A 14,416-nucleotide genomic window follows, 5' to 3' on the forward strand; every position below is an offset into this window, starting at 1 on the left:
TGGGGGAGCTATGCGTGGGTTGGGATGGGTGGGTGGGGGGGGGGCAGCATGTGATAAACCGCGGCTCCAATCTCAGTGCAGGAGTAGCTGTTTTACTCTCTCCCACTGCTAATGTCAAGATTTTAAGTAGTACAGAAGTCGTGAAGAGCAGAGTCCTCATAGTGAGAGCAGAAATACAGTTTTATTCTTACTTTCATTAATGTTTATGCTCCAAACAACGGCCCTGAGATCTCAGCTCTTTTTAACATTTTAAAATATCAGTTAAGGCTGTGTGGTCAGGGAGAGTGTGTTGTCCTGGGGGGGGACTGGAACTGCTGCACAGACTCTTTAGATAGGACTGGCCAGGAGCTGGTTAGAGAGGTTTTATCTGTCAGCTGCTTTTACTGCTCAGGCGGCTGACTGTCACATCCTCCCTGTGGCTTTCACAGATCACCATTTAGTTTTTATGGAGATTGTTTTATCTTCCACTGATAGTTTTAAATCTTTTTGGCATTTTAATGTTAAGTTATTACTTGATAAAAGTTTTTGCGAAAATATTAAATTATTTTGGGCTCACTGGAGGTCTAAGAAAGAGTCCTTTCCTTCTCTGAGTCAGTGGTGGGAGGTAGGAAAGGGCCAAATTAGGGGAAGCAGATGGTGTGTCTCCGCCTGCCTGATGGGAGGCTGACTTCTGACCAAGCTGAGATTAGGAGGCATGCAGTGGCCTTCTACACTGACCTGTTCGGAGCTGAGAATTGTGATGGGGTGCTGCTGCTGAGCTGCTGCAGGATCTTCCACAGCTGAGTCCGGAGGAGCACCACACCCTGAGCTCAGACATCTCCCTACATGAACTGACCACTGCGATGTCCCAAATGGCCTCAGGAAAGGCTCTAGGCATGAATGGCTTACCTGTGGATTTTTTTAAACACTTCTGGAGTGAGCTAGGGCCTGACATGCTGGATGTTTTTAAGGAGTCTTTTATTAAAGGGACCCCTCCAGCTTCCTGCAGGCGCGCAGTGATCTCCTTACTGCCTAAGAAGGGAGATGTAACGCTTCTGAAGAACTGGAGACCAGTTGCTCTTCTGTGTACAGATTACAAAATCCTCTCCAAGTTTTTAGCTAACAGACTAAAGGTTTTTATTGACCTGTTGATTGGGGTGGAACAGTCATACTGTGTCCCTGACAGGTCCATGCTAGACAATTTGTTTTTAATGAGGGATGTTTTTGACATATGTAATCTGTACAATCTTGATGTGGGTGTAATTTCCATAGATCAAGAGAGGGCGTTTGATCGTGTTGACCACTCTTTTTTTGTTTGCCACACTGCAGGTCTTTGGCATTGGGGAGCACTTCCTGTCCTGGGTGAGGTTACTGTACAGTGGTGCGTGTTGTGTGCTGAAGTTGTCCTGTACCAGTCAGGAGGGGGATCAGGCAGGGCTGCCCCATCTCAGGCCAGCTCTACAACATGGCCATCGCGCCTCCCCTCCACAGACTGAGGTCCAGGCTGAGGGGTCTCTCTCTGCCGAAGCTGGCTGACTGCCCCCCTGTGGTCATATCACCCTACGCCGATGACGTCAATGTTTTTGTCCGGGACCGGGGCACAAGTTGTCAAGTTGTCTGGTTGGGTCATCATTGGCTATGGACGGGCCTTATAGACATCAGATCCAGGGTGGCAGCTTTCAGACTGCAGGCAGTTCAGAGGTTGCTGTACACCTGCGCTCTCTGCTGGTCGGCTCCTGCCCAACTCATCCTCAGAAAGGCCGGGAGACTTGGCCTAGATAGACAACTGTTCTTGCTACACTCACGGTGTGACCTGTCTGGACTTCTACAGATCAGTGATGGATGCATGGAGGACACTTCACATCGCCCGACCTCCTGACCCCAGGCCTGGAATGTGGCTATTTGAGGAGCCACTGTTCAACAACAGCTTCCTGTCCAATGGCATGCCCTCTTCAGCCAGGTGAGGTGGGAGGTGACCAACATCAGGTCGTCCCGAGTGCTGCAGAGGTTTGTAGACGAGGTGGGGCAGTCTCTGTCTGCTCCACTAAGGGCTTTTGTTCGGGACCGGGCGCTGGCTGAACAGTGGAGCTCATGAGTTCATGTTCCCCTCCCTTATCATCAGTCCTGCTGTGGGAGAGTGGAGAGAGAACAGTGGCATGCTTCTCTCCCTGAAGACTCCATCTTTGGGAAAATTCATCTCTTGTGGGAAGAAGCAACTGTATCACAACTGTATAAAGGTCCTGAACCTCAGCTTACTAACGGACTCAGGAAGTCTAAATGGACTGAGGTGTTTGATGCGGACTCTTGTTTTTGGCCCAAAGTACAATGTTAAAAAGAGATACACTGGTTCTTATCAACTTCTTGTTAGCAAATGCTAAGATAGCAATCTTAGCAAGAACCAGTTGTCAGGTGTGGGCTGGACAGAGCCGGTGCTGTGTCTGTCTCAGCTTGGCTTAGAATAGAGCACTTTTTTTATAGACTGACCTGCAACCTGGACATTTTCAGGGATGTGTGGGGGATCAGGAAGGTCCTGTGTTCCATTGGGGACAATGGGTCACTGTTTTTTACTTGTAGGTAGGAGTGTGTTGTTGTTTTCTTTTTGATTGTGGGGTTTTAATTGTTCACTGGTAATTTATTAGAAGTTTTGAAATGGACCATTAAAGTTTTTTTGCATAATGTGTCCTAAATAAAGTTGTCAAAGTCTTCTTCTTCTTCTTCTTCTTCTTCTTCTTCTTCTTCTTCTTCTTCCTGGCGACACTCTCCTCCTGCTGACTCTACCACATCGTCCCCTTCAGCCATGGAGGAACCTATGCAGCTTGGCCAAACCCACCTGACTCCTGTGGAATGCCATCGATGAGTTTCAGAGGGTCACTGCATCTACTGTGGTCAACTGGGCGACTTCATTGCTTTCTGCCTGTTAAAAGACTGGGATCGCCAGTGTAGGTGAGGGCACTGGTGAGCTGTACTTTGACTGTTTTCAATCCCTCTCGTTTGTAATCTCTAGTGTCTCTCACCTCCCCTGTGTTTTCTCTTAAGCATCCGATCCTAGTTGATTCCGGCTCAGACGCTAACCTAATGGACTTTGATCTTGCCAGGAAGCTGGGCCTCAAAACCCTCTGCCTCAACCGGCCCCTGGATGCCAGCACCCTGGACAGCAAGGTCACTCATCGCACCCAATCACTGCACCTGTCTTTCCCCCACTCTCACACTGACAGAATCAGCTTTCATGTCTTATCCTTGGATACCCCTGGCTCACACTCCACAGCCCTCATATAGACTGGAAAACAGGGCAGGTAATTTCATGGGGAAAGACCTGTGTAAAGAATTGTTTTTCACTCTCTCAACCTTTCCTCAGAGCTTCAACCTCCTAACACCTCCCAGAACTTCCCCATCCCGGATCCAGAGTTTCCCGACCTTTCCCGGGTTCCTGCCTGCTACCACATCTCTAAGGAGGTTTTTAGCAAGGCCACTGCCACGTCTTTGCCTTCACACCGGGCCTATGACTGCGCCATTGACCTGCTCCCTGGAACAGCCCCACCCAAGGGTCGCCTGTATTCCCTGTCAGGTCCTGAAACCCAGGCCATGAGGAAGTATGTTTAGAATCCCTGGCTGCAGGGATTATTCAGCCTTCCTCCTAATTGACAAGAAGGATAAAACCCTTTTGGCCTTGCATTGACTACAGAGGACTCAACGAGATCACTGTTCACAACAGATACCCCCTCCCTTTAATTTCCACTGCTTTTGAACAATTAAATGGTTAAGGTTTTCACTAAACTGGACTTGCTTATCACCTAGTTAGAATAAGGGAGTGGGGTGAATGGAAGACAGCATTTAACACTCCCAGTGGTCATTATGAGTACCAGGTCATGCTGTTTGGACTTACCAATGCCCCAGCTGTTTTTTCAGAACCTGTTGAACGATGTCCTCCTGGACATACTCAATTAGTTTGTTTTTGTTTACCTGGACGACATCTTAATCTTTTCCCCTGATGAACAAACTCAAAGCTTAGAAGTGCGAGTTTCACGTGCCCTCCATGTCCTTCCTGGAGTTCATTGTGTCAGAGGGGGAGGTCAGAATGGACCCAGAAAAGGTTGGTGCTGTTGTTGATTGGCCCACTCCCACTAGCCGTAAGGAGGTTCAACGATTCCTGGGGTTTGCTAATTTTTACAGAAAGTTCATCAGAAATTTTAGTTCTGTTGCTGCCCCCCTTCGTGCACTGACCTCTTCTAAGTCTAGCTTCCAGTGGAATCCCCAAGCTGAGCTCACTTTCCAAAGATCAGCTTCCAAAGATCAGCTTCACCTCAGCTCCCGTCCTCACCTGCAGTTTGTGGTGGAGGTGGATGCCTCCGATGTGGGGGTGGGAGCTGTTCTCTATCAGAGGTCAGCTAAGGACAATAAGCTACACCCCTGTGGCTTTCTTTCCCGCAAGCTGTCGGCCTCAGAGAGAAACTATGATGTTGGCAACCGTGAGCTGTTTGCCCTTAAGATGGCGTTGGAGGAGTGGAGGCACTGGTTGGAGGGGGCCGAACAGCCTTTTTTCGTCTGGATGGATCATAGAACCTTGAGTACCTAAGAACAGCAGGCAAAGTGGGTTCTCTTTTTCAACCAGTTCCATTCCACCATGTTCTGTCGCCCTGGCTCTAAGAACTTAAAGCCTGAGGCTCTCTCCCTGTTGTTTCCCTCTGAGAACTCTTTTAAAGACTCTATTCCCATTCTTCCTCCCTTGTGTGTTGTGGGCTCTGTCACTTGGGAAATTGAGAGAAGGGTCAACGAGGCCAATGTGAACTGTCAATCTCCAGCCTACTGCCCGCCGAACCAGCTATTTGTCCCTCCTATCTTACGTTCACAGGTTATCCACTGGGCCCACTCTTCCCAGTTATTCTGTCACCCTGGAGTACGCAGGACCTTGTTTGTCATATGACAGCGGTTCTGGTGGCTGGCCATGGAGAAGGAGGGGACAGAGTATGTGGCAGCCTGTCCTGTGTGTGCTCGCAGTAAGGTCTCCCGACACCCATCTTCTGGTCAGCTTCGCCCCCTCCCTGTGCCACATCGACCCTGGTCAGATATCTCCGTGGACTCTGTGACTCGTCTCCCCCCTTTCAAAGATAACACCACCATCCTCATGGTGGTGGACAGATTTTCTAAGATGGTCCATTTTGTTCCCTTGCCCAAGTTGCCCTCAGCCAAGGACACGGCCGAGGTGATGTTACATCATGTTTTTCGCCTCCATGGCTTCCCCAGGGTCTGACCGGGGTCCGCAGTTTGTAGCACAGTTCTGGTGGGCTTTCTGTTTGCTCCTGGGAGCATCTGTCAGCCTCTCCTCTGGACACAATCCCCAAACCAATGGTCAGACGGAGTGGCTGAACCAGGAACTGGAGACCAGCCTGCGTTGCCTCACCACCCAGAGCCCCAACACATCGAGCGGACAGCTCAGCTGGGTCGAGTATGCACACAATTCTCTTCCATGTTCCTCGTCTGGTCTTTCCCCCTTTTAGTGTGCCTATGGATATCAACCTCCTGTTTTCTCTGTCCTGGAAAAGGAGGTTAGCGTGCCCTCTGCTCTGGCTCTGGTTCACTGCTGTCGCCATACCTGGGCCTGGGCCCGACACACCCTGCTCCACAATTCTTAGCGTTACAAGAAGGCGGCTGACCGGCGGGCAGACCCCCCCTGCCACCTACAGGAGCAGCCAGAGGGTATGGCTATCGACTAAAGACCTGCCTTTTACCCCCAGTTCATCGATGGTGGCCCTGTTTACACTGTCTGCAAGGTCCTGGCGGTCTGGTGTCGGGGCTGTGGCTTCTAATTCATGGTTGATTGGGAGGGATACGGCCTGGAGGAATATTCCTGGGTCTCTGCCAGCAACATTGTGGACCCCTCCCTCATCCAGGTGTTGGGACTCATCATTCAAGAGACCAGATGTTTCTTTGCTCCACTGGACAAAGGAACTCACACTCCACAGTTCCTCACTGTTCACACCAGGGGACAACCTTTCCCCCCACTGACCTTACTGGCCAGCCAGTGTGGGTCAGCGTGTGACATGTGACCCCCAAGGGTGTCACCAAACAAAACCAGATCTCTGGCCCTCTTCTCTCTCTCTTCTCTTCTTGGCTTGCTCTGGAGAGCAGCTCCTGCTCTCTCCTCTCGGCTCTTCAAAGGGCAACAAGGCCCCAGCCCAGGTCAGCTCTGCTACCTGAGAAACCAGCTCTCTCGCCGGCCTGCAAACACTCTTCTCCTCAACAGCAGCGACCTGCTTCGGATTAACTGAGAGTGAACCAAGTTCTCTTCAGAATCAGCAGCTACAACACAAGGCCAGCTGATTTTCCAAGCAACAGGAGTCATAGCAGAGTTAGCGTGGAACAGCTAACTCTGTGAGGAGAACAAAGGAGATAATAGCAAAGCAACACAGCCAGACAGGTCTTTACCCTACTGGGAAGCCTCCCAACTCACTGCACTTTACAACAACACTGGAAAGGACCTCTTTGTTTGTTCAAAGGACTGGGTAACGTTAACTGACTGGGCCTAACCTTTCCCAGCACAGCATAGCAAAGCACAGCATAGCTAAGCAGCAGAAGTCTTAACTTTGTTAATGTACTTGTTGATTGATGTCTTGTTGTTGTAATGTTTGCTTAGATTGTGGTCAGTCATACAGTTAATCGGGTACTCGTATGTTCACACACATAGTAGTACGTCTCAGTTCTAGAACCTGCATGAAGCTAACCACCTCCCTCTAACCAGGTACCTCTAGATTACATGAGCTAGGCTAACAAAGAAACTCACACCTTCCCTCCCACACATACCAGGTGGTCTCAGCAGCCATTTTTAGTAGTTTCTTTGTTTACCGCCATTTTGTGTAGTCTTCTTTGTTCAGGTCATGTGTTCACAGTGACCACTTTGAATCAGCCATCTTGCCTTTGTTTGTGTCCCCACAGACACACACACATACCCCTACATACACACACCTGTATATACTTGATAAGACATTGTGTTTTACTCTGCTCCATTGTAAATAAATGCTTTTAAGTATAACTACTGGTGTGTTTAATGTTGCACAAGCATGAATATTGCCAACCTCTACTTTGTAGAATTCCAATCCTTCAACTTTAACTTACTGTTGATATGGTAATTTGGTTATAGTTAGTAAGCTAATGGTTAATCAGAGTTCCAGGTTAATGGTAATAAATTGAGACTAAAACCATATTGGCTATTTTGCCTATTAGTTTAAGCTGGTGCCCCGAGGACTTTAATTAATTTTAAAGTTATTATTTACTATTAATAATTTAAGTATTAATATTTTCTTAATTTCTGATAGCCAATAAATTGATAGACAACTGAAATCCAACATATTTGGTGTCCAGCTCATGAGGTAGAGCTCAGACCCAACACAGGACTTTCATTGGGCCCACCTGGCAAACCTGGGACATCTGCAGCCAGCCAATACTCACCTCTTGTCTCGTTTCAGGTCCTTTACTTCATGCCCTCATGTGTTTCCCTCCTGTGTGATCACCTGCCCTGCCCTAATGTGTTGCACGTGTGTCTCATTGTCTCCCCTCTTCCTGAGTATATAGTCTTAGTGTCCCCTTCCTTCTGTGCCAGTTTGTCTTGTTCCCTTGTGACAGTGTTTCAGCATTTTTCCTTGTGAGTTTCTTAGGTCAGAACTATTGGCTCTGTTTTTGTCTTTTGACTTTGCCTTTTGTCTGCTGATTTGGACACTGTTGCCCTTCTGACTGATCACCCCAGTACACAACCTTGTTCTGATTAAAATGACTTATTTTTTAACTGACTTTGTGTCTGCGTTTGAGTCCAAGCCTGTGGTTCAGCATTGACGGATAAAGGACATTGAGTTTTTGCATGATGGGTGTAAACTGAGAACTACATCTGCGGTGTTCAAATCAGGTGCCCCAGGGAAATTTGGTCTCTGAGAGTGGAGAAAGTGTCTGGAAAAAATGGGTATTTGTTAGTTTGAACTTCTCAGAAAGATGTTCAAATGACACAAAACTGTTATCGATTTAAAAAGAACATTAAAGTGCCTGATACCCCTATGGTGCCATTCTTGAAATGCAGGATCGAGTAGAGAAGGTGGGAAGAGAAATCATGGAAACCAAAGTGTTTTCTAAACTTGCACTCATTTTTTGCCAGACAACCGGATTATCAATTGATTTATTTGGTGGGAGAGGATCCAAGTAGTGCTGGACTGGAAAGGTTTTTGACAGAACTTGACTCCAATGCCACCCATGATGGACAGCAAGCTTGATTATGAAAGTGATACCAAAATACAACGCAGTGTATATTGGCTGCCCAGTAATAAAAGTGGAAATTAGGCAGTGCCATGCCTCCAACATTTTGAGATTTTTGAGGATGAAATTTATTATATTGAGGGTGCTTGCAGTTCCATATGATGGACGATGTTGCTGAATCTAGGAAGTCTCCTCAGTTTATTTTAAAACAATGGAAAAACAAACGTATCTCTGTGTACGTTAACCTGGTCTTAAAATGAACAAAGTACAGCTTTAAGAAATTGGTCGGCACTCTGCAAAATAGCCATCTAAGTATTGTAAACTCCTAGCATTAAAATTAATTTTCAAAAATCACATTATAGCTGAAAATGATAAAATACATGAGTTAAATGTAAGATAAGATAAAATAATATAATAAAACTAGAAAACTCCTGGAGAAATTTTGAATGTGCCTGCTGCTTGGTGCATGCACTTCACTCCTCATGTTTCAATCTGTACAAAGGATGTTACTTTCAGCTTCATTCATTTTGTAGAGACTTATCCTGACACTGACCTCAGTCACTACAGGTGTCCCTCAAAAAGCCTTTTGAAGCCAAAATAACCTCACACTGACAGTTTCAAACTCAAATTTGTCCCCACAACCGTAGCAAGATATTTATACATGCCCTAACCGAAGTTGATCTGCAATGAAGCTATACCACTATATCCCCAAATAGACGATAGCTTCTAAGATCAAACTTTTATGACCTACCTTAACTCTTACCTTTTTGAGACCTTTTCTTATTTTGAAAGTGTCTGTGCTTCTGTAGTTGGCAGTTTAAATTGCATAAGGTTTGTACAACATAGCCAATAATTCCCTCTTACCATGTTGAGACTTTTATTTTGAAGGTTCATTAAAATCGTGGAGATGGTGGTTGTGTTTGTGTGTGTGTGTGTGTGTGTGTGTGTGTGTGTGTGTGTGTGTGTGTGTGTGTGTGTGTGTGTGTGTGTGTATATGTTTTTGTCTTGTTACCGAATAAACAAGGTAACTAACAGTTGGGGTGTGTGAGTAAGAGAGTTATCAGTCATGTCAGAGGTGTGTGGATGAGTGAAAATATGGTGTAATGTGTGTTATGAGGTGCAACAAACCAAACAAAGGGGGAAACAGGCTGTAGTGGCTGCAGCAGGCCCAGCTGAGAGAGAGAGACTACCAGAGGGGTGGACCTTTATGCCTTAAGGAGGCCCTGCCCAAATGGGCAGGTATTAATTAGCCATCCTCTCAGCTTCGCCTACCAGCCAACTCCCAGAACTAAAAGAGAGAGAAGAGTGAGGCAACATGCCAAGAGAATGGAAAGGGTCGTCATAGTGTGTAGCAGTAGAGCTGCCCAACAGAACCTCCAGTAAGTTATTTTTACTTGGTTGAGACTCTTATTTTGAAGTTGACTATCAAAAAAGTAAGATGGTGTATGTGTGTATTGTTGTGTGTGGCTGTAGAGCTGTCTAGCAGAGAGCTTCCAAAAAGCTTGTGTTACAAGGTTGAGACACTTATACAGTTAATATCCATATGGTGGTGATGGAGTTTGTGTGTCTTTCAATGTATGTGTGTGCGTGGTGTTGGGAACTGCATAAGCTTAACCTTCAAACAGCCCTTTGAAGTTGAAAGAACCACACACTAACACACACACACACAAGTACACAGTGTTGATTTACCTTAGAGTTGCTCTCATACCTAAGTCAAAAGGCTAAGAATTAATGAGTCTAATTAGCCAATCTGAATCAGCTTTGCCCATTTCTGCCCAGTAACACCTGCTGAGTAGCACCTACTGAGACACTGGTTGCCAGTACCGACTGTGGCCACCAGGGGGAGGAGGGAAACACACACACGCAATCCCCTCTGTCTCCCTAGGCAGACAGCAGCTTTTAGGATGAAACTTGTGTTCGAAAATGGGGATCGGAGGGTAAGCTACAAGTCCTATTGAAAAGATCACCTCACCACAATGCTAAAATAGTTGAAAATTCAGTTCATATTAATTGAAGTATACTGCTTTGAAAAATTTGATTCCAAAATTATGATTTTCTATAAGGTGAATATCCAAAGGTGGAGATGGTTTGTGTCTGTCAATATATGTATGTACATATATGTGTACAAAAATGTGTTCTTAACAAAATTGTCCTCACAATCATAGAAAGACATGAAGACACACATACTCTCTATGAGCACTAACAGCTTTCTGCATGTGTGTTTTTGTGTGTGGTGTGTTTGTAAACATCACAGAGATCAAAGAGTCTCTTAACAAGCAAGTTCAAACAACTGTGTCTAGCTGAAAGACACAGAGCTGACTCAGATCTGGTTGTGATTTTGGCTCGGCGAGCCTCTCAAACGACTGCTATTTGTCACTCCTATCATAACCATGAGCAGACCATGGCTGGCAGAAGATCTTTGTGCACTGCATGTCTGGCTTTGGTGTTTCTAGAGCCAGAAATGTGGACACAGGAGTGTGTTACAGAAAAATGTCCCTTATGCATTTCTTGGGAAATCAGCTCCTGAATTTGTATTACAGTCAATGGGAGAGGTGGCGGGTACTCCCCTCATTTTGAGGCTCATGTTCAAATTTTGTAAGTCTCTGGTTTAAGGTAGACACATTGTATGAAACAGGACAAATTTTTCTACTATCGAGGATGCCATGATGTGTGTAGATTGAAATATGTGGTTGTGAGGACAAGTTAAACTGAATTTTTTCAGAGGAGTTCTAGAGCTTCTCCCACTCTAGCGATGATCACAAAACGTAAACTGCGATTTTGTGTAAACCGTAACAGTTATCAAAATACCAATTTAACCCAAAGGAGTCTCAAGTCTTGTGACCCATTTAACATTTCAACCATTTTTCTATGTTGAAGTTTGACGCAGCAGTAGAGCTCCAAATTTGGTTGTTTTGAAGATGTCTCCCCATTCATTCTCTATAGGAATTTTCTGCCTTTCATCGCCATTTATATACTTGAATCGCTTAGAAAAGCCATAGCACACCATTCCCAATTGAGCTGCACGCATTGATACATGTATTGTCTGGGTTTTCTCAAAGCTGTGGAAGTAGTTAATTTCTATACGGAAGAGGAATAAGACGAACTAGAAAATGCATTTCCTGCTGAAAATGCATGTGAATGCTGAGAGTTGAACGAGATCACTGAAGCAATGCTGTAAAAACTGAAGCAACTGCTCAAGCAATGCTAAAGTAGCTCAGGCAATTGTTGAAGCAATGCTAAAGTAGCTCAAGCAATGGCTCAAGATTAAAATAGACAGAAATAGTAAGCTGGAGGTTGAATGGTATGAAATATTGAAAAAGGCCTACGTTTGTGTAACAAACAGCACAAAACTCTAGAAAATATACAAAATGTGAAAAACAGAAAAACATGTTAGCTGAAATCTAAATGGCCTAAATTGGCTGAAAAAAAACCTAAGAAAGAAAAAATGTACAAAAAAAAGTTTTAATGTCACACTGAAAGAGATTTCTGACAGTGCTTTGAAAAATTAGATGCCAAAATGTTAAACTGGAGGAGCTGAAGTCCATTAGCTGCAAAATCTGAGAACTGAAACATGTTGTTGAAAAACTTGAAAGCCAAATTATTTATTGCCAAAGGTGAATGTAGGAAATTAAATACCTCAAAAATATGAAGAAGTAATCAATTGTATTAGTAACAAAAAGATGAACTACATCCTAAATAGTAGAAACTTTAATTTAAGCTATGAATAAGCTGAAAAATCGCTTAAAAGTTGGCAGTGTTCTGAACAGTTTAAAGTTTGAATAAAATCTGTTGCTGAGAGTATTCTCAAGTAGTTGAATTTCAAAGATGTTGAAGTTTTGAAGGAGTTAAACAGCGTCTCCATTCACTTAATTTGTATAAACTGTAGAAAAAGCTTATTATTTCTAAAATTATGAATAGTATCAAAAACTTGATGGAAAGGATACATCTCCTGAAGAAGTTGAAAGTTTTGATAGCTGGACAGTTTATGTAGCACAAAGTATGCAGGAAGTTAACCGAAGGAAAGTAAACGGAGAATGTGTGTTACTTTCATCTCCCTCTATGAGTACTAACTTGTCTATGCACACTCACCGCACAAGACGTTGAAGAAAAAGCATGTTGAAGCTCATTTAAAGTTTGCTGCACAACATTTGGACAAGCCTATGAAATACTGGGAGAATATAGTCTGGTCAGTTGAGACCAAAATTGAACTTTTTGGATGTCACAGCACACACCATGTTTGGAGGAGAAATGGCACTGCACATCACCCCAAAAACACTATACCAACAGTGAAATTTGGATGTGGGAACATCATGGTGTGGGGCTGTTTTTCAGCATAGGGTACTGGCAGACTTCATACAATTGAAGGAAGGATAAATGGAGAAATGTACCGAGACATTCTCGATAAGAATCTGCTGCCATCTACCAGGATGCTGAAGATGAAATGAGGGTGGACATTTCAGCAAGACAGTGATCCCAAACACACAGCCGAGGAAACTCTCAATTGGTTTCAGAGAAAGAAAATAAAGCTGCTGGAATGGCCCAGTCAATCACCCAACTTGAATCCAATTGAAAATCTATGGAAAGAACTGAAGATCAGAGTTCATGTGTGTGGAAGAATGGGCCAAAATCACACCTGAGCAATGCATGCGACTACTTTCTCCATACAGGAGGCGATTTGAAGCTGTCATTACCAACAAAGGCTTTTCTACTAAGTATTAAATAAATTGTGTGCTCAATATTTTTTCCCTGTGTCATTCCACTTTATTACACATAACTTAATTTATGGACATGTTTTGATTTCTTTGTATTTGTAGATTACTTGGGTTGTTACCGACATCTGGTGACAATTTCATGTCAATAGCCCCATCAGAAATATATTTACTGAGGAAAATGTTGATGTTCAATACTTATTTTCCCCGCTGTAGTTCAGATGACAATAGGGCTTTGGTAAATCATGGCCTGACACTGAGGGACACTGAGCAGAGAGTCCAGACCAACCATAGCTGCTACACAGTAGCAGCCATAATATTGACATTGAAAATGGAGAACAGGTCTTCAGCTTTCTACTAGACTGAACCTTTCAGTAAATCGACACTCTGCCACATCTTGAGTCAACATCACCTTACGATGAAGCTCCTGTACAGGCTTCCATATAAGAGGAGAGTGTTAGAATCAAAGACCTTCGCTATGAGTATGTGCAAGTATCATTGTACTGTAGAATAATACAGTAATGGCAGTAGATTGTGTGGTGTTGCCAGTGCATACATTCAGGAAAAGCAGTATGTGACCGAGGCACTAACATTCTGGGGGTGTTGTCTGTGGGGATATCTCTCATCCTTCTGTGAAAATGTAGACATTTTAATCCTGTGTACATCAGAGTTTACTGTTCTTATACCATATTCACAATTCAGTGAATACATTTTCTGTTACTGCCTGTAAATTCTGCTGTTCAGTAAAAACCAAAATTAAACCAAAGTTGTAAAGACAGCAGTGTTTTGTGTTAGGTTCATCACTGTGTTGTTGCTGATTTGAAAGAGTAATTCAGATGGTGCATTTGTGTATGGTTTTGTTAAAGAAATGCCCTTTTGAAAGAGGATTGTCATGTTTTGATAGCAGTGTTTCATTTTGACATTGAAGTGAGATGTTTAGCTCCAAGTGTTCTGTCTTCTTTGGCTTGTGTGTGGAGTTTTGACACAATGAGCCAAATGCTGTAATGAGTGTGTAATCAATCGCAAAAAACTGTAATATGTGAAGATCAGGTAAAGAAGTGCAGCGAAAATGAAGAGAAAGTGCATAGTAAGTGTGCACACAGTACACACACACTCTGTTCCCAGGTCTTTAAATAGACCTGCTGGGTGTGTGAGTTGCAGCTGCCTGTGTGTGTCTGCTGTGGTTTGACCTGTGTGAGCCTTTAAAGGCTCATGCCAAAACTGATATTTTTAGATTGAAGCTGCTGATGGATGACATTTTATGCTGATGTTTGCATGTATGATGAGTTTTAATACAGTACCTTTAAGTCTCCTCTAGCCTGTGAAACCACTCCTTTGTTTATTTTCACCTGAAACTAAAACTCACCATTGTAAGTTATTAGATACCTATGTGGTTGGTTCATTGCCCCTCAGAGCTTTGTAGTTTTAGTTTTATTATATCTGGGTAAAGTTTTCCATCCCCACATTAGAATAATTTCCCTGACAAGACATAT

The sequence above is a fragment of the Seriola dumerili genome, unplaced genomic scaffold (assembly GCF_002260705.1).
Source record: "Seriola dumerili isolate Sdu_G_001 unplaced genomic scaffold, Sdu_1.0 BDQW01000088.1, whole genome shotgun sequence".
Taxonomy (NCBI): Eukaryota; Metazoa; Chordata; class Actinopteri; order Carangiformes; family Carangidae; genus Seriola; species Seriola dumerili.